Source organism: Terrapene carolina, unplaced genomic scaffold (genome assembly GCF_002925995.2).
Source record: "Terrapene carolina triunguis isolate 2854851 unplaced genomic scaffold, T_m_triunguis-2.0 Scaffold199, whole genome shotgun sequence".
NCBI classification, from domain to species: Eukaryota; Metazoa; Chordata; order Testudines; family Emydidae; genus Terrapene; species Terrapene triunguis.
Window position 1 is genome coordinate 3,014,144 of NW_020664550.1, and position 25,713 is coordinate 3,039,856.

The window sequence follows — 25,713 nt, forward strand, 5'->3', positions numbered from 1 at the left end:
TTCCATATATAACTGCAAACTGTTCCATGCAGTAAGAAGTCCAATTAAAGGGAGGGGGAGAGAGAGACAGAAGACCAGAAGGCAATATCTGTAAGAAGGAAGAAAGCCTGCAACCCAGGCACCAAACTCAACCCTTGCAGAGCAATGCCTGAGACATCAGGAGATGAGACCCAGCAGTGTGGCGGCTTTGCACACAGTTGACCGGGGTACCAATAAATAAGGGAACAGGGCCACATGGGCCAAGGGAGCAGTGGGGGGGGGGGGGCAGGGAGAAAAACAGGGCTGATTGGAGCCAATTGCTCAGGCTAGTACAACACAGCAGGGGACCATTCACCCCCCTCTTGCACTGTTATTTCTACTGTAGTAAAACAAGGAGACATTCCCAGGGTCCTGAGCTGAAGACTGACCGGCCAGCCCAACGCTGCCTAAATAGCTGGACTGGTTTAAAAAGCACAGTGGAACGGAGCTCAAGGGAGTGACATTCCAGTAAGGAGTCACATGTCATCTCAGTGCCTTGCATTGTGCCAACTGCAATCTCAACCACAGCAACGCTGTCTGCTTAGCTGGGGGAGATTGAGCGAGAGAGAGGAGCCATCCCTCTAAGGCCTTGTCTAGACTAGGATTTCAGCCACTGGTATAGCAGCACCAGAGAACCATCTGTCCAGTTCTATGCGAGTCCTTGTTCAGGTACTCTAATGACAGGAGCTGTGTGCTAAACCATGTGACAAACATCTGTCACATGTGGTTCACAGGCCTCTCCCCCCACCCCCATCCCTTCCAAGTTGCACTGGTTTAACGGAAACCAGTTTTATAACCAATGCAAACCTCTGTGTGGATATTCTTATATCAGCTTACAACTGTCACAGGATAGCCGGTCCCTGCGCATAGACTAGATGAGGGGTTCTCTACAAATGGTTGGTGGCCTCATAGTGCAGCCATCAACTCTTGATTGTATAACGGTGCATGTATACACATCCAGATCATTGTAATTTATGTGGGGTGTTTTGCAGGGACAATAAAAATACTGCCGTGAAAAAGTGGTATTTGTATGTTTGTTAATATCACCTTTCACAGCAAGCCCTGGCAAGTTAAGACCTGGATGGAGGGGTGTGGGGGGGTGAGGCAGCAGAGGCCAGGGTGATGGATGGGGGGCCCTGCCACTGTGTGGTCAGAGGTGTGGGTTGGCACCTGTGGCTGGGGGGTTGGTGCCCGCAGTTGTGTGCCTGGGGGCACCTCCTGCTGTGTGACTGGGGGTCAGCACTTGAGGTCCACCCCTGGGGCTAGGAGTCTGTGTCCTGGGCCAGCACCCGCCAAAGCCAGCTGCTGCATGACTGGGACTGGAGGTCGGGGTCCAGAACCAGCACCTGCTGGAGCTGGTGCCCACTACTGGGTATCTGCACCCATGGCTGGGGATTGGGGCCCATGGCCAACACCTGCCAGAACCCAGGGTCAACACCCAGGAGCAGAGCCCAAGGTCAACGGCCAGGGCTGGGGATCAGAGCATGCCGCCGGGGCTTGGCTGCTGCCAGGGTTTGGGGCTGGCACGTGGGGGCTGTGCCTGCTGCCACATGGCCACAGCTAGAGGTCAGCATCCAGAGCCAACATCTGCCAGAGCCTGAGGCCAGTGCTGGGGGCTCTGCACCCAGGGCCAGCAGCTGCTGGACTCAGGGTCAAAGCGCATGCCAACCCCTGGCCACGTGGCGGGGGGCTCTGATTCCTGGCCAGCAGCCGCCGGTGGGAATGGAAGTCGGGCACCACATGGCAAGAGATCAGAGCCTGCCGCTGAATGGCCAGGGGTTGGAGTTTGAAGCCCCATGGCTGGAGCCTTACTCTGCAGCCAGGCTGCCTAAGTCCCCACTGCACAACCACCCAGGGCTGAAATCCGAGCCCCACTAGGCCCACCCTCCACACACACAGGTAGAGAACTCACCTTGCTCCTTCAGCATAGTGCCCCACCTGTCTCCAGAGATGTGCAGAGTGGCACATCCAGGAGCAACAGGGAGAGAGGCTGACGCTTTGTCCCCATCCCCCACCACCATCCAGGAAGCTGTGGTGGCTGCTGGGAAACCCCCTGGTGGCCGCATTTGAGACAGGGTGGACTAGGCCCAGCCTCCCAGGTTCAGAACAGTGGTGTCCAATCCAAGGAGGCTGGGCCACCCCTAGGCCTACAGAGGACAGCAAATGGGAGGTGGAAGGGGGTGAAGGTGATGGTTCGGGACAGCCTGTGCCTGGGGAGGGAAAGCCATAGCGGAGACAGTAGCACTAACTCCTGGGTTAGGTGCCCAGGGAGACAGCCCTGAGGCTACTGTCCCAGAAAGGGGGCAGAGCTGGTCAGAGAGGCGGGGCTGAAGCCTGGAAGTGAGGAGTTAAAAAAGATTGCTTAATAGAAGTAAACAAACAAAAATAAATAAACCTCTGAAAAGACTGGGCATGACAGTGTGTAGTTTGGAGCTGGGAGAAGCCCTGCTCGGTGACAAACTATTTATAGCAGTTCAGCTTGTGCCTGCAAGTTTCCCAGCACAGTGGAGCCCACGTGAGCCAGGTTTCAACTAACATCCACAACTGCATGTGCACTGGTTTATAAGTGAATAAATACCAATCACTGCTGGAGCAACTAGTGCAACAGCCTGTTAAGAGCAGGGGCAGGCAGGTGAAATGGGGACTGATGCAAGACATGCTGCCAGTTGACCATTAATGCTCATTCCCCATGTCAACCACAGGCCTCCTAGCATAACCCTGCAACCAGCTCTCATTGTTGAAGAGATTAGGACCTGCCTACCCATGGTGCATATGCATTTTTAAACACTAGCATGCTTTAAGTGCTAGCACATTTAAGAGCCCTCTCTTCCCTGACCCAAGACAAGGCCTGCACGTAGACACTACTTACACCTGTAGAGCGACTGGTGCTGCTGCAGCTCACCCTGACTTCAAGGAGGCTCCTGCATGTTTTGATTTCCACCCCTGTGGTGGGCTCTGGTTTACCGTGCGCTTGGGATGGAACTGCCACATTGAGGATTTTGGAAGCCTGAGCTAAGGAAGCCTTGGTCTCCTCTTTCAGTGCATCCAGGTGTTTGCATTTTTCCTGTTCCCTTTCCACACCCTGGGCTGGATTCAGTTACCCCAGAATAAATCCAGAGCCACTCCCACTGAAGCAGGGTAGCAGAGAACAGACTGACATTTAAATGCCTACTTGTACTTCCTTTCTCTTCTCTCCCCCCCCCCCGGCACCCAATTATACCTTCAACATGCCTCTGAACTCACATTTTTGTGCCTACAGCGGGACCTACAATTCTCCTCCCACTTACTGCAGCAGCATCCCAAACCCCATCATGCGGTTTCTTGCTCCTGTCTTGGGAAATGCCTCACAGGTTCCCAGCTGCATCAATACAAAATAGAAGTAAAAAACCCAACACCCCTTTCCTAAGCACCAACCTGAAGTCATGAGCCATGATCACCCATCTCATGCCCTTCCATTTAGCAGATGGGTTGATTGCCCTGGTGCAGTGACTCCACTTCTTCCATCTCCAGCTTCCCTTTCTAATGAAGGGCCTCTGAATTCCCCCTACCACCAAAGCTCCCTCTAGCAGCTCAGTGCTGACTATCACATCATCACTGATAGGACAGTGGCAACTAGAGGCCCTGTATGTCTGCCCCACCCCAAGGAGCTTGGTAGTGTAGACAGAGGGAACGATAGTAACAAGCTGAATTTTCCCTAGTCCCACTGTCAGGAAGGGATTTTGTTCAGCAGCCGTTTAGGGGCAGGCTGGACTGAGTTGGGTTATGCATCTTGAGGCTTGGTCATTCAATTTAAGATGGAAAAGCTGCAGACACAGGGGTAGATCCTAGAGGCAGGAGGGCATCAGTCACAGCAGGGCAGATGCGAGCCTCCTGTTAGCAGGGTTTGGGGCCCTCTGTCACAGTTCAGGGCTGATGTGAGCTAGACCTCCCCAACTTGTCTGCCCTTGAACCAAAAGCAATGAGCCACCTGAGCTGTTCTCTTCTCGGGGAGATAGAATGTTAGCTCAGCTGGCTATACTAAGTAACCCGTCTACCAGTCCTGATCGGTTGGCTATCGGCCCAAAATCCATACAGCAGAACAGTGAGGCCTACAAAAAACAAACACCACAACACTTGACAGTTAGGCTGCTGGTGTACTGAGACCACGGCCTGTCATGGGGAGCAACGCTGTCATGGTTTCCTTGTACTCCCCAACCTGTCGGTATCCCCCTGCTGTCTCTTGTCTTACGTTTCAATTGTAATCTCTTTGGAGCAGGGACTGTTTGGTGTTTGTACAGCACTTAGCGCAGCAGGGTCTTGGTTCACATCTGTGGCTCCTAAGTGCTAACACAATAAAAAAAATATAGTGCCTCTGCTTGGAATCTCTGGATGTGTGTGAGGAGATGAGGGGGAGGAAAAAAACAATGCAAAAAAAAAAAAAAAAAAAAAAAACAGAGGAAGAGGAGAGACCGCTACGGTGCCCCTGCGAACATGCTCTGTGAGCTCTGCACAGCATGGGGTTATGCAGGATGACGGTTGGACATTTTAATAACTTTGCACAGGTTGGACCCCTTGGCATTTTAACCATTTAAGGGAAGCTTTGCAATAGTTTCTGCCTTTTGCAAACCTTTAGCATTAGGGATTAGATACTTTATAATCTGTGGATAGTGACAGCTTTAGAAGGGATAGGGCAGGCGATTACCGCAGCAATCTGAGTGTCAGAAGGCATCATTAGCAATAAACTGCATGGTAGGCAGGCAGTTGTAGGAAAGATCTTTACTGAATATGCTAAGTGGCCAGGGTTACTGGCTTAACAGCGAAGGCCCAGCCTACATTCCTGCTCACACCCGGCTCTGAAACTTGACCACTTCCATTTATCAAACTATGAGGGGGTGGAGGAATAGGGAGAGAGGTCTTCCTCTTTAGCACAAACCCATTTAATTGCTAATTGAGTTCTGTTTGGGCAGGATTCCTGGAGCTTGCACCCCCTCCTGGCAATATTGCCACTGCTGACAACCCTGCAAAGCAGAGACCGTGACAGTAACCTGGCACCCATGCCTTTGATGCTACAGCTCCTCTATTTCCTTGGTTTTTCAGTATCATCCCACACTGAACTGGAACAAACAGCTGTGGCATGCTCCTTCACAAATCCCTTCTGTGTCACTGCTTGACACTACCCTTAGACTCCCATCCAGGGGGAGAATTTGAAGATCAAACGCTCTGCAGAAGCAGGACCCCAGGGCAGTTTTCAAACTGCAGGGAGGTTCAGCAGAGTGAAGTGAGCGGGAGCGAGGAGACAGGGCACAAAATGTTCAAATACTGCAGCGAACGTTTGGAAGAATAGCTTACACCTGTGTGACCAACAGCAGAGTCTTGCCCATTGACTTCCATTCTTTGCATTAATGAAAAAATCTTTGCTTGCTGAGTCACTCACTGGGTGACTCCAGCAGAGGTCTGGCAGCCCTCCTCTCTTGTCTTCTAAGCAGGGAACTCAAACCTTCCCCACAGTGACCCCTGTCTCAGCCTCAGTTACTTCTGCAAGTCAGGTGCAGTCTGCAATTGCAGTCATGTTAGGGCATGGACTTCCAGTCCAGGGGTGCTCCAAGCCTGTTACAATGGGGCCCAGATGGAGCCTGGTTCTACACATGGTCCCAAAGAAGTCAGTGGAGCACTGCTTGTGTGATGGAGGGTCAGCAATGTGATTGGGTTTTGCATGGGCAGACCAGACCGAACCATGTTGTCATGGACATTAAGGGATCTGTGCCACAATCCTGAGAAGACCAGGGCTATAGTAAGGTTCCCATAACATAGTTAGAAGCCCACATGCACATGAATGTTTCACTCTGGACACAGCCAGGCTGCAAGTGCTGGGGTAAAAGGTCCTCATGTGCATCTCCAACATGGAACCAGGTCTAATTACCGTGGACCAGCCTAAGGGACCAGGTCCTTTACCTCTAGCAGAGCAGGCTGATGCTTTTAGATCCAGAGGTTAAGTCAGCCAGGAGCATAATTAAAAGATGCACATTAATAATGCCAGCAAGAAGCCAGCTCTCCAGTTTAAAGGCCAATGGGAGGGAACCCAGCAACCTCTTGAGCCTCAGCTGAATGCAACATGGGGGAAATTCTGGCATGGTTGGGTGAATTCTCCTCCCCCCCAACCCTGTTTTCTGGGGAAACAAATATAAGCCATGATCTAGCTGAAAAGCCCAGGTGAGTTAATCATTCCCAGATCACTAGGCCTCACACCAGGGATGGATCTGCAGCAGGGTTTAAAAAAAAAAAAAATGAAGGAACTATGCTGGGGTTCCCACCTCAGCAGATGGAGCAATAGGGGGTGAGCTAGAAGCAGTCACCAAGGATGCCCAACTATCCCTGTAGCCCATAAAAGCAGACTCCCCACAATCTTGTGCAAACAGCTGTTCTGTCCTCTGTCTGGGAGAGAAAGCAGGAAGGGGTGTTTGAAGAGAGGGGAATCTGACCTGCCATCTCCTTTTATCTTTGGAAAGGACAATACATTTGAGTGCTACAGGCAGGACAATTCCCCAGCTTTCCTCCAGCCCAGACCTCTGGGACAACTGCACAATCTGCCCAGAGGCGACACATAGCACCGCGGAGAGCCCATGCATTGGCAGGCCCGATTGCTGTGTAGAGCACTGCAGAACGAACCGCCCTGTGCTGCAGAAAGTCAGTGTAATCTGCAGCATCTTGCAGGGACTTAATGCATTACACGTTTGACTGCAGGACACGTCAGTGACGGCAGGATTTCCCCGCCAGCTGCCCTGCAGAGAGACAGGCAGGTACTGCAGAGGAAGGGCGGCAGAAGGAAATGAGGTGGAGAGATTCCCCCCTGCCTCCACCCAGTCTCTTTTCTGGAACCATTGACCGTTGCTGAATATGAACCTCACACTGTGCCATGTAAGGCCAGATAAACAAGCAACAGGATCCGGTGCTCAGGGGAGCTGGCACTTTGAGATGCATGGCCATGCCTGGAGAAGACAGAGTGCAACTGACTGCAGATGGTTGGCTCAGATGGAGAGCAGGAAGAAGAGAAGAGGCAAAGATAAATAAAGGCGAGAAGAGGGAAAGAAGGGAATGAAATGAGATTCATCAGGTGGCTGGTGAGAGTGTTTGAGACAGCGCCGATAGCAGATTTAGAAAAATTAAAGAGGTCCGGTGAGTTGCTGCAGGAATTCACCCTCCAGCACATAAAACAGGGCTTGGTGGGGCTGGGGGAGGGGTGCTAGCAGGAGGATGCAGCTGCTGGCATCGAAACTAGGAAGAAGGGTGGGGTCTTGTGGTGAAGGCAGCGATGGCTCAAGTCCTGGCTCTGCCACAGACTCCTCAGGCAAGCCAGAGACAGGGGGCAGATCATCAGGAGAGCTCAGCATGTTGGATGCCATGCTCTTAGGAAAATCTGGCACCAGTTGTGGGCACTGTGCCCCCATAACACTGCCCGGTGGGACACCACCACAGAATGGTATGACTGGAAGGGACCTTGAGAGGTCATCTAGTCCAGTCCCCTACACTCACAGCAGGACTAAGTATTAGTCATGCTCTTCCAGGGGAAAGGCCATAGAGGCTGTCTTACCCCCCCAGATCCTACTGGTTTCAAGGAATGCTGGCAAGCCCACACCCCCCAGGGCACTTTCCACAAAGATTCAACTCCCTTTCAAGGAGGTTTTTAAAGCAGCTTTGGGGGCTGGTGGAAGGTGCTGTACTGAGACCCCTGGGGACTGAAGGCCTTTGGTTCCCCACAGAGCAGATCCACCATGAGCAGTGACAGGGCTAATTTCCCCTCCACCCGGCCAGCATGACTCAGCTCTGACCTGACGGGGACCTATCCTAAGGGCAAGGAGAAAGTCCAGTCACCAGGGCTCATTCCATCCTCTGCCCTTGAACAATGCCGTTAACTGGGTTGGTGGCTGGGTGAGGCAAGCATGTAAGAGTCCCCACCCCATGAGCCATGTTTAACTGCATTTGTCACCCAGCAGATGTCTGGGTAATTAAAGTTCCCCATGAGTATCAAAGCCTGTGACTTTCAGCTCCTCAATATGTTGTTTTTGGTCCTTATTCGCCTCCATCCGGGGGTAGGGGGGAAACTATATCAGATTTCCACCACAGCCCCTCCTTGTCCAGAACCTCCTCCAAGTACATTCTCAGCTAACGTCTTCACTCCCAACAGTTCCCTCACTGTTTTCTAAGGAACATTGACATGCCCCCTTTAAATTTTGCCCTTTCCTTCACCAGGACATGTTGTACCCATCAAAATACACATGAGCATGCAGATGTATATAGACACACACTAAGGATTATGTATTGATTTGTACAGCCTGAATTATCCATTTTTGGTGCCTCCATTTTTAGATACCCAAGTGGAGACATTTTAAAGGGGATTTGATTTTCTTGAAAGCACTAACCTCTTCACCCTCTGAAAATAACCTCTCAAGGAGTCTAGCTGGGCACCTAAAAATCAGTGGTCTCTTCCAAAGTGTCCTTTTTCCAAGGCATGACCCAAAACATGGTCTTGGATTACAGGAGCCATCCTACCAGTTTTTCAGATATGTTATTCCAGCTCCTCCTCTTTCAGAAGAGAGTGGGTACAGAGTATGCTCCTCTTTACAGGCTAATTGTGGTGCTAACCTTGAGTGAGTTCTGTTTCACCTCTGCCAATGTCACTGCTTTGGCTAAAGCCCCTTTATGAAGGGAGATTTGGCCAAGTTATATTTGTAGGTCCAAAGTTTCAGAAGCACATAGGCAATAAAAGCAGCATGTGTGTCAAAATGCATGTCACTGAAAAGCTGGCCCTTGCTTGCTCATTTAAAAGGAGACTCCATTTTTATAAATTGCATTTTTACAAAGTTCTTGGAAAGTGTCTGTAGCATTTGGCTGTCACATGAATATGTGGTCATGGAAAAAAAATGTTAAAAAGGTATTTTCTTACTGTACAGGTCTTTTCTTGCTCAGCACTTCATACTGTACAGGGCCATATAAGAGACCTTTGAACAAATATTAAGTTATCTGAACAGCAACCCTGTGAGGTAAGGAGTATTAGCACTATTCTACAGATAGACAGAGGAAGTGATTTGCCTAAGGCCATACAGGGAATCTGTGGCAGAGGTAGGAATTGAACCAAGATTTCCCAAATCCCAGTTCAGTGCCTTATAAGAGACTAATGGCATGAATATTCTTATTCTTTTAACTTCTGTTAGCACTGCAGAGCCAACAGCTGTGCTTCCCCCTACTGGCTACCCTTCTCTAGCTCATCCCACAGAAGTGACTGTCTTCTCTTTCAAGGCCCTTCATGGACCATCCCCATCATCTCTCATTCACTATCAAAATGTCCACTCCCACCGGCCCATGATGCCAGCTGCCATTGCCCACTTATGTTTGCAAACAACCTTTCATGCTCTCTCTCATGCTGCCCCTCACACTTGGGCGGAGCTCTGTGAACATCACAAAACCACTTCACTGTTCTCCATCAAATGCCTCCTTAAAACTCCACTTTGCCAACATGCCCACAAACAACTTGAGAACAGTTAGAACAGTAGTGCACTGAGACCAGGCTGGCTAATACCTCCCCATCTATCCATATCTATTAGTCAGGTCTTATACTTCAGTTGCAAGCTCTTTGGGTTAGGGACAGTCTTCTTGTTGCATGTTTGTAGTGCCTAGCACAATGGGGTTCTGGTCCATGCCTGAGGTTCCTAGGTGCTAGGGTAAAACCACTATGGGAGTGCAAGCTCAGTTCTAATCTGTGTCCCACATCTGTCTAGGCTAGGGAGTTCAAAGATTAATCATCACGGAGTCTGAGAATTATTAACTAAGTTCCACTTGCAAAATGCTTATTAATGGGTACGAGCGCATGAGGCACAAAACCCAGCTTGACGCGCAGATCCCAGGGTGAGTTTGCAGGGCTGGCAATTAGGAAAGAGACAAACAAGTCTTTTTAACTTATGAGCAGAGCAAACTGCATTTGGCATCATGGAGAGCAATAGACTAGTGCAGTGACATTTTAACTGCAGTTTAATGTAGGATCTGCTCTATCTAGTGCCAGTGGTTTGCAAGGAGTGTTAGAGATCTACAAGAGCCTGCCCTGAGGAGCTTACAACCCAAGTTATACAGAGCCCATGAACACCCATTGTCCTTTCCAGTGTGAAAAGGAAGAGTCCCTGCCCTGGAGATCTTACTGGCCACAGGAGAGGTGTTAATTACAATTTGGAACTGACTAGTTACCCCAGTGGCTAGGGAATTCTTTTCTGGCTATGTGGTTAAAATGGAATGAGTCTAAACTGGAGGTGGAGTCCAGCATAAGTGGTCAGACAGTTGAGATCAGAAACCTCAGCCTGGGGTTCTGGCTCTTCTCTATAGGAAGCTAAATGCAAAGCACAACAAGGAAGCACACAGCGGGGCCAACTCTCTCCCTTTTGTTCTATTGGCTACAGTGGAATTACTGCTGATTTACACTAGCATGCACGAGAGGAGAATCCGGAGGTAGGAGAGTAACTTTTCCTGACCCAAGTTTAATGGCATCTTCTTGGCAGGCCCTGGATTTGCCCACGACAGCTAAGTGTTAAAACAATCCAGGGATTGCTTTCAGTAGTTAGTGCCAGGGGAGGGACAAGAGACGAGCACAGGCTGAGGTGCCCTGCACACACAAGGGGCATGATAGTTAAACACTAAACGATTTTAAGCCTCTCGCAGTGATGACATGGTAGAAGAGGAAACGGGTTGTTGAGCAGGGTGAAAAGTTTGCAGAAATCTCAGTTTTGAGCTCTGGCTTTTGATGTCAGCAAGCTGCACTGGCAAACGAGAGACCGGTGAGTGCAGGACATGGATACAACTGGGATTAATAGGACAGATGGCAGTCAATGCAGAGAAGCATGGGGGTGATTGGGAAGAAGCAGAGGAAAGGGGCCTGTCTTTTATAACCATGGGACATGGGGACATGAAAGCTCCAGCAGTTACAGTGGGGTCCTTAACACATCTCCTGGGAAATCTTGTTCTGCAAAGTCAGGCACCTTGTCTGAAATCTGAGACAGACCTGAAAATCTGAGCACAACTTGGATCGAGCGATCAAAGAGCAAAGGTCACTCAGGAGTCACTGCTGGGCCTTTAAGAAAGCTGTGAGGACATGCGCTTTAGTTCAGACCCAAACACCCAGGAGATGGGAAGGAAATCCAGGGTCCCTTGCCAGCACACTGGGGTTCCCACCTCCTCCAGCCCCTCCCTGGCTTTTCAGATTCTCTACCAGCCCCCCCCATGCAGCTCCAGGGCTGGGGCGCTCATAACAGATATGAAGTCTCATCATTCCAAGGGCCAGCAGGCTTATTTTTAGACTTGGAAATCAAGGAGCCAGTGAGCGGATCTCTCCGTTCTGACCGTTGGCAAGGAAGGAGGTTTCAGAAATGCTGCTTCCTATTACCACTTCCCCCAACTTGAGGGCTGAGAGCAGGCCAAGGAACCAATCTGTATGGAGCAGCGTCCTAGTCCCACTTTGATTCCTCCACTACACATAGTATTGGCAGCCCTGGGGACTAAAGGCACCACTCCCCAGAGCAAGCAGAGGACCCCCGTTCTGAGAGAGGGGTGAAGGCTGGTTTCGTGTTTAAGGCACAGTCCTGGGACTCTACAGATCTGGGTTTGATTCCTAGCACTGCCATAAACTTCCTGGATGACCTCAGGAAACTCACTTAAATCTGTCTTCTGTAAAAATCCTTCCTTTCTCCCACCTTGTCTGTCTTTTCTGTTCTGATCGTAAGCTCTTCCAGGCAGACATTCTCCTGTGTACCTGTACAGTGCTCAGCCTAGTGGAGCTGCTGTAGTCAATTCCAAAAGCCTGGAACAACCCTAGCAGAACAGGCCTGAGTTGAGTTGCTAAGAGGAGTTTGAGACACTGTCCCACACTGGCTATAGATGCAGTTGGGTGTTATTTGCCAGCTGAAGTACCGGGTCCAGTTCTGGGTGCCACCCTTTAGGAAAGATGGAGAAAGGGTTTAGGTCAGGTTTTATGTGAGGAAAGGTTTAGAAAACTGGGAATAGTTAGTCTCAAGGGCTGTAATAAAGAGCCCAGGGATCAATTGTTCTCCATGTCTGCTGAAGGTAGGACAAGTACTAATGAGCTTAATTTGCACAAGAGATATTTAGGTTAGACATTATGAAAAATTCTCACTATAGAGATAGTTAAGCTGTGGAATAGGCTTCCAAGGGAGGTTGCAGAATCCCCCTCATTTGAAGTTTTTAGTAACAGGTTAGACAAACCTGTGAGGGACAGTCCAGGTTTACTTGGTCCTGTCTCAGCACAGGGTGCTGGACTAGATGACCTCTTAGAGGTCCCTTCCAGCCCTGCATTTCTAACGGCCTTGTTTACACTGCCACTGAAACTTTCTTCGCTCAGGGGGGTGAAGCTACAGTGCTGGGACTGTACAACTACACAGCCACGTTACAACTACACAGCCACGTTAAAGCGCTGTTGGCTGTGTAGACATGCCCAAAGAGTCCGACTGCTGAGAACAAACAGACTCATCTCTGCCATACACCTTCAACACTCAGTTCCCCCCGCCCCATCAGCACAGAATGCTGTCAGCGGACCAAATCCTCAGGTTGATTTCAGCTGGTGTAAATCAGCATAGCTCCTTGGAAGGCGTAGCTCAATCTCTCTAAAAAAACCAACCCACACTCCACGCTTCTGCGCATGTGCGCCAAGCAAGAGATGCAGAGAAACATGAAATCATCGCCTGAATTAACAATTCAGAAAGCTCCTTACCATTTCTGACAGCTGTTCCCGCTCAGGCTCCCAGCTGACGCGCTGCTCCCACCAACAAGCGGCACAGGCATGAGGGAGGGAGGGAGTGGGGAGGACAAAACTTATAGCCACTTGCACCCATCACTGCAGTGAGTTTCAGGGGTAGGAAGGGGATGTTGATAGGATGCCTGCAAGGTTGCCTTCAAGCCTGGGCTATTTGGTATAGAAAGGCAGATCCAGGGGTGGGGGTTCAACTTCTCTAAGTGGATCTTCCACATGGTAAAGGTAATTGGATTACAGGAAGGTGCTAAGCCATCCACCCTCCTGATGTCAACTGGGATTTGTTCTTGGAGTAACTGGACTTGCCTTCATTCTGGAAACAAGGCGCTTGTTTATTTGACTTACAATAGCACCTATGCAGAGAACAGGGCCCCCACTGTGCTCGGTGCTGTTCATATACATAGAGGGAGACGATCCCTGCCCCAAATAGCTTACAGTCTAAACAGACTAGACCGGCAAAGGTGTGAGGGAAAACAAGGCAGAGGGAGGAAACCACTCTCCCAAGTCAGCAGAAAAGTCAGGTGTCCGGAATCCGTGCTGTGCTCTCCACACTGGCCCACGTGGCCTGCCCAGTGCCCATAACCTGCTGCTATCAGCAAAGGACTCTGACAGCAAGGGTCCAAATGGAGTCCCCACTCAGCCCTATGATCCCTTCAGCTGGTGAAGGGCCCCCAGGGCAGCTGCCGTCACCCTGGGCAGCTAATAGAATTGCCTGCAAGCCCTGATTGGGCATCTGCAGTCCTATCATGGCCCCAGCCTCGTGTCTCATCCATGTGCAGGTCACTCAAGTTAGGGGTGGGTCAGGAGTGGATTCCAGGGATCATGGGTAGAGGATTGGTTTTGACATTGATTAGTGTATGGAATAAACCCTCCTTAGTGTTTCCATCTACAAAGCCCTTTACAAATATTAACCAACCCACCCCTGCAATCCAGTCCCACCTCCACAGGAGGTAAAGCAGCAGCATCCTCATCTTACAGGTGGGGAAACTGAGGCACAGAGGGGTGAAAAGTTGCATCCAAGTCACCAACTACACCTCCTTTCCATTCACTCCCTATTGCAGGATTGAAGAGCTTGAAAAATTGGCTGGGAGGATGCTATTGGGATCTACTAAGACCTGGGTTCTCTTCCCAGCTCTGCCACTGACTTGCTGTGAGACTTTGGGCAAGTCACTTCCCCACTCTGTGCCTCAGTTTCCCCATCTGTAAAACAGAACACTGACTCCCTACACACAAGGGTGATGAGAGGCTTAACTCATTCTTGTCTACCAAGAGGTATGCAATCCTCAGACAGAGGGTGCTGCAGAAGGCAAAGTATTATCACCATCAATATTTAATCTGCCGTTGTCCAGGGCGGACTGTTGTACCACACAGAGCAAACGGCTGTGGTATCTTGTGCATCTCAAGCCTTCGCCCACTGCAAAAAAGCCTTGATTAAAGAAAAAAAACAAATAGGGGGCAGGTTTATAAGTCTATGGAAACTGTTATTCCTTCACATTAACGCCAAAAGCAACTAATTAAAACAGCATCAAAGTCAGATGTTTTAGGAGTTCAGCCTCAGAAAGCCCTGGCAGGGGGTGCCAGGGAATGCAGCTGCTGCAGCCAGTTGGAATGGAGGGAAAACACTGAGACAGGACCTGCAACTGGGACACTGCACCCTGAGCCAAGCACCCCACCTGGGTAAACATCAGAGGCGGCTGCAGATGGCCTGGGACTGGCCAAGGGTGTTTGGTGAACTACAAAAACCAACAAGGAGTCTGGTGGCACCTTAAAGACTAAGATTTACTTGGGCATAAGCTTTCGTGGGTAAAAAACCTCACTTCAGATGCATGCAAACTACAGACTTTGGGCAGGCTAGTAGAGCCCTGGCACCGCCACGTGCCATCTTCAGATGTTCAGATTGACCCCCCCACCCCACCTCCAGCACAACAGTACAGCTCCACTCCTTCTGGGAGACAGTGTTACCCACTCAGTTTTCACCCTGTCCTTGGAGTAAATACTCCTTTTCCCCATCACCTACATTCCTGCCCTCCGAACCCCTTTCTCCCATCCCACAGGTCCCTAGCATGTGCACTTTGAACCTCCTATTCCCCCCAGCTCCCAACATATGGTTCCCCACCATGTGCAGTCTACAGCCCCTCTCATGCCATCCTCCCATGCACAATCTGCAATACAAGCACTGATCTAGAAAGCATCGAAACTAAACTGGATAAAAAAAACACATTTAAAATCTGGGCATGGGAATGGTTCCCTTTTGAGCCCTGCAAATTGAACCAGCTTTGAAATTTCAGGAATTTTTCTGGTTTTTGGACCAGCTCTATTCAGGACCTTTGGAATGACATGCTGTGTAACCATTAGACATCACTACCACCACCTCCTCCAAGGAGGCAGATCATCCATTAGGTCTATTAAGGACATCTTCTGTGAAGGAGCATCTCAGCACTTCAGGTACTGGTACCAACATCATCAGTGGCAAACCCTGCTAGGAAGTACAGGAGGGTGAATGGCAAGAAGAGAAAACCAGAGGCAAGGAAGGCTGTTTTGTGCCCAAGGCACTGGACTGGGATTGAAGTGAACTGGGTTCAGTTCCCAGCTCTGGCACAGATTCCCTGAGCCACTTGGGCTAGTCACTTGGGGCATGTCTACATTGCAATTGTAAGTGGGATGGCAGCAGGTGTAGACCTACCCGAGTAGCTTTGATCTAGTAGCCTAAGAGCAGTAAAGCCACAGCAGAGTAGGCTGCACAAGCCAGTCTGGGATTCTGGACAAGCCAATTACTCAGGCAGCTAGCCCATATTGAAGCCTGGGCTACCAGATCTTCATGGGGCCAGAAGTGTCTCTTGCTTGTGTGTTTGGGGCCTAGTGCACTGGGTGCTGTGCAATCTCCATTGGAGCCTCAAGGTACTCTTGTATTAGAAATATCAGGCTGGGGCAAGGTCTATGGGGAAGGAAATTCTTCCCCCAGTCCAGGAATTCCCAAAGCCAGAGAAGGGTGCATTCATTGTATTTAAATGGCAATTTTCTGTCATTGGTCCTTGGATCTCTGTTCTATTACTTGGAGTTACCTTCGAATCCCCAGCAGGGGAAACTCACCAAGCAGGTACCAATCCCCTGCCACTCGGCTCCCTCCCAGGTGGCTTCTCGTGCCAAAATATAAAAACAACCTTGAGGGCTTTGTTGATGCAGCAGGTAGCAAGTTCAGTCAGAGCTGCTAGATCCACCCAGGGCGGAGAATCAGCAAAGCTGGGCCACTGTGTTGGTTCTCCTCCTCTGCAACCTGTGAGATTTAGCCCCAGCTTCCTTTATCTGAACCTGCCCCCCTGCAGCTAACATTCCTAGAGCTATGTAGGTACATGGAAGAGCAGAGGGCAGCCTTCCTTGGCTGGGAGGAGCAGCACTTGTCCAGACATGCTGCAGTCCTGGCTGGCCCTTCCCAGGGCTGCATACAAGAGACAGGAGACATGAGAGTAGAAGGAAGAGAGAACGTGGAGGAAGGACAGATGGGCACAGAGGAAATCACACAAAATGAAGCAACAGAGAGTGGAAGAACATCAGTGGCATCGCTGGGCAAGCCTGCTGGGGGATGCCGTTACAAAACAGAAGCTCCCCAATGCTGTCAAGACCAGCTCAGTAAATGGGATGTAATCATCTCCCCTAACAGCATTCCAGCTATGGAAAGCCTGGGGCTGGAGCATGGATGAGAAACACTGTTAGGCCCACTTTTGCAACATTAACCAGAAAACTCTGGTACTGGGGCCCTCCCGGACATCTTATTTTGCAGTTGACCGGCCCAAAGAGAAACAGCCTTGTGGAGCCCAGGGGAGCAGAAGGAAAATGGGGTCAAAGAAGCTTTGCTCCCCCAAGCCTGCCTCCTACTAAAGCAGGTAGTGTCTATGCTCAGGGATAACCCTGAGCCAACAACTGGTGTCCATGCACTAGTACTGACCCTTAGTGCAGATGATGGGATTCAGGGGGTCTTTATGAGTAAGAATTTCTGACTAGTCCACTCAGTGCAAACCCCAGCACATCCTCATCAGCACTTGGGGGCCCCCCCAAGACCAGTGCTGCTACACTGATGGCTGAGTTGAGGATATTGCTCATGCAGAAAGGCCCTAACTAGGAGACAGCAGGATTAGATGCAGCCAGCCCATACGTCTTCTCCAAAGGTGTCCCCATTCCAGGTCCCCAGACAGATGTACAGCACCCCCTTCCCACCGCTCATTCAGATGCAAGGTGAGCAGTGGGAGGAGGAAAAGGCAGACACTGGAGAAACCAAACAGGCCTAGTCAAGGCTACATTTCCCCACTACTGTCACCACCATGTCAGCCCCACCTGTGACTGCAGCACTGGGGGACATGCAAGTACACAGTCGGCTAGCAGCTGCTGGTGCATTGGCCACCTGCTCCCACATGGGTTGGATGGCAGAGTTACTACAAGTTACACTACAAGAGTACCACTTTTGGAATCAGGCCCCCAAGGGGCTAGGTGCTTTATAGACAAGGGACAGATGACGACCCTGCCCCTGAGTCAAGCTATCCAAAACAGGCAGAGGTGGGTGGGAGGACAAGGTAGGCACAGAGTAGGGTGACGAGATGTCCTGATTTTGTAGGGACAGTCCTGATATTGGAGGCTTTTTCTGAGGGCTGGTCCACACTGGGGCGGGGGATCGATATAGGAAACGCAACTTCAGCTACGAGAATAGCGTAGCTGAAGTCGACGTTTCCTATATCGAACTAAAAGTACCTACTTCGGGTCCACGCGGCGCAGGCAGGCTCCCCCGTCGACAGCGCTTCCTCCTCTCGGCGAGCAGGAGTTCCGCAGTCGACGGGGGAGCGCTTCTGGATCGATCTATCACGTCCAGATGAGACGCGATAGATCGATCCCAGAAGATCGATCTCTACCCGCCGAATTAGGCGGGTAGTGTGGACCAGCCCTTAGATAGGTGCCTATTATCCCCCACCCCATCCTGATTTTTCACATTTGCTATCTGGTCACTCTAGAACAGAGCCATCAGGATGCCTGCAGCTGCTCCTGTGCATGGGGCTAGGCCAACCGAAAATGTGGAGAAGGCTCATCTAGTGCAGGCAGCCCCGCAGCCCAGGGCCTCTGGGAACTGCACTCCTGGGGTGGAAGAGTAGGAGCGAGCTCCATTCACAGCAGCTGCTCCACCCAGCTTCTTCCTACCTAGAGGACAATAGCGCAGTCCCTCCCTGCCTTCTCCTGCACGCTGGCTTCGCTCTCCTCTGCTGCAGCTACAGGAGTCCTTTCTCCACTCAAATCTCCCACTGCCTTTGCCAGCGGGAGGACTAGTGTAGAACAGGCACTGGAGCTTCAGCCACCTGCTTGATGCAGGTCTTGAGGACCCAGTGATTAATGTGCTGCTGGGCACCAGCGGCCTGTCTGCACTAGGACTCCCAATGCTGCCACAAGAATAGCCCTGGTGGGACCTTTGGGTTGCCTGGGACAGACAAGTCCTTGGGCATGCTGACAACAGGCAGATCTGCAGCCAGACACCTGGATTTCCAGACTAAGGGCAGGGAATTCCCACTGGAAGGACCCATGTTTAGTCTAGAGTGGGAAGGGGAGATCTGTCTGGCTCTCAGTATCACCAAGTAACTCTTGCCCCTTCCTGCTGCCATCAAAAGCCCTCCCCTGATCTCCCCCCACCCTCACAAGTGCTCCCAGCAGGGGTATTAGTGCACATCTAGCCAGACTGGTGCCCATGTCACAACACTGCAGCCTCAGCAGGGGCATCACTAGCTGAACAGACTGGATGTGGAACTCCCATCTGCCCTGGGGAGAGAGCCCGGGCCTCCAGCTCAGAGCCCGGGGGATGCTCACCCTGCCACTGCTTCACAGATGCAGAGGACTGATCTCCAAAGGGGTCAGTCTGCTGCCTCATCACTCCACCTGGAGCGCAGCAGCCTGGCAGGGCATTTCCCTGCTCAGTTCTGGGCAGTCATGCCAGGAGCATGCCCTGCACAGACAGCAAAAGTCCCCTTCCCCACTGGACACAGACTGGGCACCTTTCATGCCAACCCTGGCACAGCTGGGCTGTTCACTTGCTGGGAAACCAAGAAGAGGGTTCCTCTACCTGCCACAAACCAACACCTAGAAACCGTGGTGACAGGTGCCCTATGGAGAACTCAGCAAGGGTCAAGGGGCATCACAACTGGTTTCAGGAAAGGCTCTGGGGTTGTTGGACACTCTACAGGAGCTGAGAGGATTCCCTACGCACAGCCTCCAACAATCCAGCAGCAGACCAAGAAAGAAACCCACAATCACCCCCCAAGCCAAGACCCAGAGATGGTGCAGTCCTATCCCACCACCCCAACACCCAAACTGTCCCTTTCCTGCATCTTACTTTGCAATTCCCTGGGGGGGAAATCACCCAGCAGCCAGGTCAGAGGTCACAGCAGCACCTCACTAGTTGCTGGCACTGGAAGGGAGTTTCGTGCCACTGCTTCTGACTGGGATGTGAGGGCAGCGGGGGTGTCGGCCTCTCATTCAATATTTAGGTGCATTTCAGTGCTCAGAGAAGTGAAGGATTGAGGACACTGATTGGAGCCAGGCAGAGCAGAGGCAGCCTGCAAAATACTGCCACCACACCTGGCTCCTGTCCTGTTCCAGTCCTCCTGCCTGTGCTGAGGGGCCGCCATCCTGACCCTCCACCCGATTCATATTCCAGCTCTGGGCTCCCACCCCCGCAATACTCGGTCGATGCATCTTGAGCCTGACCCAGTCCTCCCACACTGCTGTTCCAACCCCAGGCTCCCAACACCCCTCAAGCCTGACTTGCAACCTTCCCTACTATTCCAGTCCCAAGCTCTGGTGATCCACCTCAATCCCAGCCTGTAGCCCCACTCACCCACTGCAATTCCTCTCCCTCACAGACTCTTGACAACCATGGTGTATGCTAATGCAGTGTGTTGCATTGCAGACAAAAATCCCATCAACTTTACTAAACTAATGATGTTTATGATCCAAGCCCCATTCAAGCCCACGGCCCCAGAGATACAAGGACAATAACCCATTGTACCAGCTCCCACGCCCTTCCCCTTTACTTTCAGTTCTGGTCTGAATTTGCCTCTGCCAAGCAGGGAGGGACCACCCAGATTTCAACCTCCCCCCCCAGAAGCTCCCTCTAATTCTTAGAGCTGCAGGGAGACCCTCAGCATCACCCTCAAGTGAAAAGCAAGGGTTGGGGCAGGTTAGTGAGCCTGTGAACTGAGCACAGGGGGCCTTGCTCCTGCTGCACATTCCTCCCAGCTGTGTAACAAGAACCACTCCACAAAGCATGCAGATTCAAACCAGATGCTCAGTGTGACAGAAGAATGCTCCCAACCTACAGAGCACAGGACCAAGCAGCAAGAAGGGTGCTGGGGGCAGAGAGGGGAGAGAGAAGAGCCAGAAGAGGACTTATTCTCAGTCATTTGCCTGCCAGCCATGTGGGCTGCAATCCAGCTTTTCCTGCTGCTTTATTTGCTTATTTTTTTATTTTAATTTGATGTGACGGATGGGAAGAGACAGGAGGGAGGGAGTGGTAGAGCCAGGCATGGCATGGAGCAAACTGCCCCCATATAGCGCTGCCAATGCACCACAATCCCACCCTGAAACACATCCTACTAGTCCAGGACCCGCTTGTCCACCCACCCACATGTCTGCCCTGTGCTGCTCCAGCTTCGTTCTCCCAATACACTTGTGACATCCCTGCCTGTTCCAGAGCCGAGTGCTCACGCAGCCCTACCAGGGCACCTCAACGCTTGCTGCCTCACAGTACACTTGATGCTCTTCCCTTCCTCCCCTCCCCCCACTATTTCAGTCCTGGACTCCCACACAGCCCTGCCAGACAGTGCACCTCAACCCCAACCTGCAGCCCCCACCCCACAGCTATTTCGACCCTTCCCCAACAGTGACCAGCTACAGTGCCGATGGTTCCAGTCCACATGGCTCAACATCACCCAGCTGAGATCACAAGAACCTCTTCTCACCAGTGCCTGAAGCCAGACTGCTCAGGATTAGCACTCCAGAGGGGAAGATGCACACCACCCATCCCATGCCAGTCTAATGACTATCCTATCCTGCAGCTGCATGCAGCCAGCCACCCCAGACCACCAGACAAAACATGGGTGACCCCTCCTGAGCAACAAAGGGACATGGGGAATCCAGATGGTGATGCTCCCTGTGATCCCAAGGGCAGGCTAACAAGGTCAGGGAGACCCACCCAGACACCAAGCAGCAGCAGCCGGAGAGAGGCTTATGACTGCAGCTCTCCCAAGGAGAAGTGTAGTAACAGACGGGAGTCTCCCCGGCTGGAGTTTTCTTCCTTCCTACCTGCCATGAGGTGGGTGGGGAGTCAACCAGGATTGCCTGGGTGCTGCAGGCCAGGGGGAGACACCTTCAATTCCTTGCCCACCTGCTGCAGGTATCCACCCACTCCAGCACAATGGATCAGTGGGGTCAGACTGCAGGGCTTGAACCCAGGGGGCCCTGGAGCACCCCGCTGCAAGGGTGGGATCCTCTGTCGAGTGGCATAAAGGAGAGGTGTGCCCCCTGAAGCCACATCTGTCCATGTCCCACCCCCCCGACCAGGAATAGTTTAGCTCTGCTGCCAGCATAGGCCCCACACTCCCTTCCCTTAGTCATTGCTGTGTCCCCCTGGGATGGAACCCTGCCCACAGCCCCCTATTGGAGATCTGAGGGGAGCAAGGAGGAAGCACCCCACCCTTCTGAAAGGAGAGCTAAGCCAGATCTTAGCACCTGTTGGAAATCAGGCTGGGCCAGTTCAGTGGTCTGAGCTGGCCTGTTCTGCCCCTCATCTCTGTACCCCATAGTGTGCAATTCCTCCTTGGCTTTGAAGGGCTGGAGGCAGCAGCCTCTCCCTCCACCCATTCCATCCAGTCCTCATGCTGGTCATTCATTGCACCCCCAGGAGCTGCCCCCAATGTCTCTTGCTAAGATGTGGGGCAACCTGCTGGCTCCTGGCTGAGCCCCCCTCCCCTGACCTGTTTGTTCCTTAAAAGCATCTCCCATCCCACCTGCTGCGCCACAGCATGCCAGGCTGCGCCACAGCAGGATCATGTGTGAGCAGGGAGGGAGGGAGGGCAGCCCCCCCCCCCCCACACACACACACAGTGCCCCCAGCCATCTCCCTGATGAATGAACTCTGCAGTGACGGAACCAGCTGACACCCTCCCTAGCAGCAGGAGCGCCCTGGGAGCACATGTTCCCAGCACAGCATCCCAGACAGACCACTGCATCCTGTTGCTCCCCTGGCAAATCCCCCTATAGACTAGACACTGGTGGGTCCCTTAGGGGAGCAAAATGTTTCTCTGACCCCATCCCTGCATGCCCCACCCAGTTAGCTGGCACTTTCCCCATCTGCCTGGCAGCCCTCCCAGTGGGGAGGGGGTTAGGAGAGGCAGGGCAGGGGACTGAGCTCCCCCTCTCAAATGAAGCCAGGCTCAACAGTAGGGGTGACAGACCCGGCATTGTGCTCCCAACCAGTAAAGTAGCATGTCACTAAGCTAGAGCCTAGGATGACGGACGGACACACACCTTATTTATATACCATAGTGCCCAGAGGCCCCAGCCAGGCTCAGGCTTCCAGTGCACGCAGCCAGAGACAGCCCCTGCCCCAGGGAACTTTCAGTCTGCTACAGCCAGGCAGGCACCCACATGCAGGTAAGCAGAATTACACACTGCCTGTTTTACTGTCTAAGCTATTGGTTATTTCATAGGGGCAGGCTTGCTAGCTTCCAACACTCTTCCACCGCCCAGTTCTCCTTGGAGAAATCTTCCACGCTGGCCTGGATTCAGCTCCACTACCACCTCCCTGCCCTTTTCAGTAAGAGGCTCTTAATGCAAGATACATTGGCGGGTAGAAGGAAGGAAGAAAAATTGAGGATGAAAATGCACAAGAAAATACTGCTGCATCAGCTGATCAGATCTGAGTCCAGGGAGCCAGGGAAAGTTCCACCCCCAACCTGCCAAAAAAACAAGTCATCAGGACCAGAGGCTTCTGCTTTATGGGCCCCCCCTCCATAAAAATGAAAGTTCCCCTGATCCTAGGTGCTGGGGGTGCTACCACACACCCTGGCTTGAAGTGGTTTGTGGTCTATTATATCCAGGGTTTGCAGTTTGGTTCAATGGCTCTCAGGCCCCCCCTTCTATAAAAATTGTTCCAGCCCCCCTGCGTCTGATAAAAAGTCAACCAACCCAGCCAGTAACCAGCCCCGTCACCCTCCTAAGCCTGATTAAACACACTCAAGCACAACACTTTCCCTTTTTACAAATATTCCTTCCCCGCGCCCCGGATACTCTCTCCTAGAAGCCCCCCCTCCCCCCAAGACAACAGAGCTTTTCTCTCGGTTTTAGAGCCAGCTCCACTTAAGGGAACTCCCTAAATTTTCCACAGCTAATTATAACTTGCAAACTCCGAAGGGCTCCCAGGGGCTGTTTTTGCAAGCATGGCAGGACTGGGCGAGTCATCGGCTTGATTTCCGTGGAGAAAGGAATTCCTCCCCTCACTGCCCCCCCCCCCAAAAAAGCTGTTTGTGTTGCTGCAACCAGCGATTTGAGAAAGCTGAGACAGACACACAACTCTGCTTTCCAGCCTCCCCGGGTGAGAGTCTCTCTTCTGCCTCCTTTCGCTCTGCGGACAACTAGCACCAGAGCAGAGAGCAACAGACACGGAAAATATGTTTGCAACAGTTTTCCATCCTGTGCCTGTTCCTCAGCCAGAGAGGAAGCCAGGCAGCCGCCCCCCCCCCCAAAAGAGAGAAATCCCACCCAGCCCCTGCGTGGAACAGCAAATCCATGCATGGTGGAAGGGGACTGGCAGAGGCTACAGGCTGCCAGCACAACAGGAAAAACCACTTACTGTGCTCCTGGCTCGGGAGGCGAGGTTCCTCCAGCCCGAGGATTACCACCCGCCCAGCTGCTCCAAGTTGGGGCGCTTCAGTCTGGCGAAGAGCAGGCTGCGGGCGGGGGAAGCGGCCATGCAATGGCTTTGCACGACTGAATCAATTCATAGGCTGCGGCGGCTCTCGCTGCTTTCCCTCCGCCTCCAGCAATCCAGCCTTTCACTGGCGGGGAAGACCCCCTGGATTTCCATGGAAGGGAAGGGGTTAAAAAATCCCAAACTCCTGGATTCGCTTCCCCCCCACCCCACCCCACCCCTCCCCCTCTTCGCTTGATTTGGCTCTTCCCAAAGTTTGGAGGGAAGCAGGAAGCTGGAAAGAGACCAATGTCCTTTAACGCTGAAGGTCTTTAAGGGGAAAAAAAACCAGCAAACCCACACCGCTCTCTGCACTGAAGCTAATCAGCAGATAGGGACGAGGCTTGGGTTTGTTTTTTCCTCTTCTCCCTCGCCTTCTCCTCTCCCCGTTTTCAGAGCCAGCGCTTTGCAAATTGAGCGAGTCCTACACGAGCAGCGCTAGCTTAAGAAAATGCTTGTCATAGCAACGCCACTGCCTACCCCAGCCAGCCTCACCCCACCCCAGAGAGGAGGAGGAAGTCTCTTAAGGTGGCCTCACAAGCCACAGTCCCAGCCCGCTGCTGCTGGTTCTCGGCTCTGCTTTTTTAAGGAGGAAAGGCAAAAGGCAGATCTCCCTTCTCCGAGAGTCCCCCCCCACCCACACACCTTTAATAGAGCCATGTGTGCTTCTGAGCAGGAAACCGGTGGGGAGATCAGTGCTGGGGGGAGGGTTGTGGGGTTTATGGTAGGGCTGGGTGTTGCAGAAAGCTCTCTTAATCTTTAGGGGGGGACACACGGTACACTGCTCATTTTTCCCTGCCATCTCTTGCCAGGCCTCCTATCTTTACAAACTCAGTGAAAGCAGAAGAAAAATACATGCACCCTGTCAGTTTACTGAAAAACATTAAAAAGACATTTCTACCTAATTTTCCCTGGGTTAGTAAATATTCCTTTATGATCCATGGTAGAGGGCCCCTGCCCAGGGGTTCACCCATGTGGATTAGATATCAGGATTGGGGCCTGGAGTAGTAAAATGGGAAGAAATTAAGAATCTAGGGCCCCAATCCTGCCATGACATTAGGGCAGGGGAGCTTTGCCTAGGCAGAGGTCATTGCAAGATAGGGGGTATAGTTTGTTACTGGTGATGGTTTGGGTTGTGTTTTCACTCAGGTTGGACAGTGAAAAGTAGGCTGATCAGTTTCACTTTTTTCTAGTCAGTTTCACTTTTGAGATTTCATGCCCCAGCCAAAAATTTGAGTTGCAAACAGTAGGAGACAAGTAGTCCAAAATGTATACATCAAATCCTCCTGCTTTCTTGTAAAGCAAGAACTAACTATGGAGATGATCCTGTTGATCTGAAGCCTGCTCCATGCAAAATAATTCATACCAGAGAATAGCCAATGTAATGCCAATTTTTAAAAGAGGCTCCAGAGGCAATCTTGGAAGTTACAGGCTGGAAAGTCTAACTTCAGTACTAGGCAAATTGGTTCAAACTGTAGTCCAAAACAGAATCATCAGACATAGATGAACACAATATGTTGGGGAAGAGTCAACATGGCTTTTGTAAAGGGAAATCATGCCTCACCAATCTATTACCATTCTTTGAGAGTGTCAAGCAGCACGTGGATAAGGGTGATCCAGTTGATAGTGTACTTGGACTTTCAGAAAGTCTTTAAGAAGATTCCACACCAATAGCACTTAAGCTAACAAAGCAGTCATGGGATAAGAGGAAACCTATGAGAGGAGCGAAGTAACTGGTTAAAAGATAGGAAACAAGAGGAATAAATGGTCAGTTTTCACAATGGAGAGAGATAAATAGCAGGGTCCCCCAAGGATCTGTACCAGGACCCATGTTGTTCCACATTCATTATGAATGTGGAACAGGGGGGAAACAATAAGGTAGCAAAGTTTGCAGAGGATACAAAATAATTCAAACTTC

General features: G+C 51.5%; 1 protein-coding gene across 1 annotated transcript in view; it reads right to left on the reverse strand.

The window, feature by feature from the left end:
* The window catches only part of LOC113405122 (plasma membrane calcium-transporting ATPase 4-like), a 98,006-nt gene extending 74,076 nt beyond the window's left edge, over positions 1-23,930 (reverse strand). Inside the window, exon 1 of the mRNA XM_026655261.2 lies at positions 23,679-23,930. The gene's annotated coding sequence lies outside the window, so the exon portion shown is untranslated. The remainder of the gene's footprint in view (positions 1-23,678) is intronic.
* Between the last annotated feature and the right edge of the window lie 1,783 nt (positions 23,931-25,713).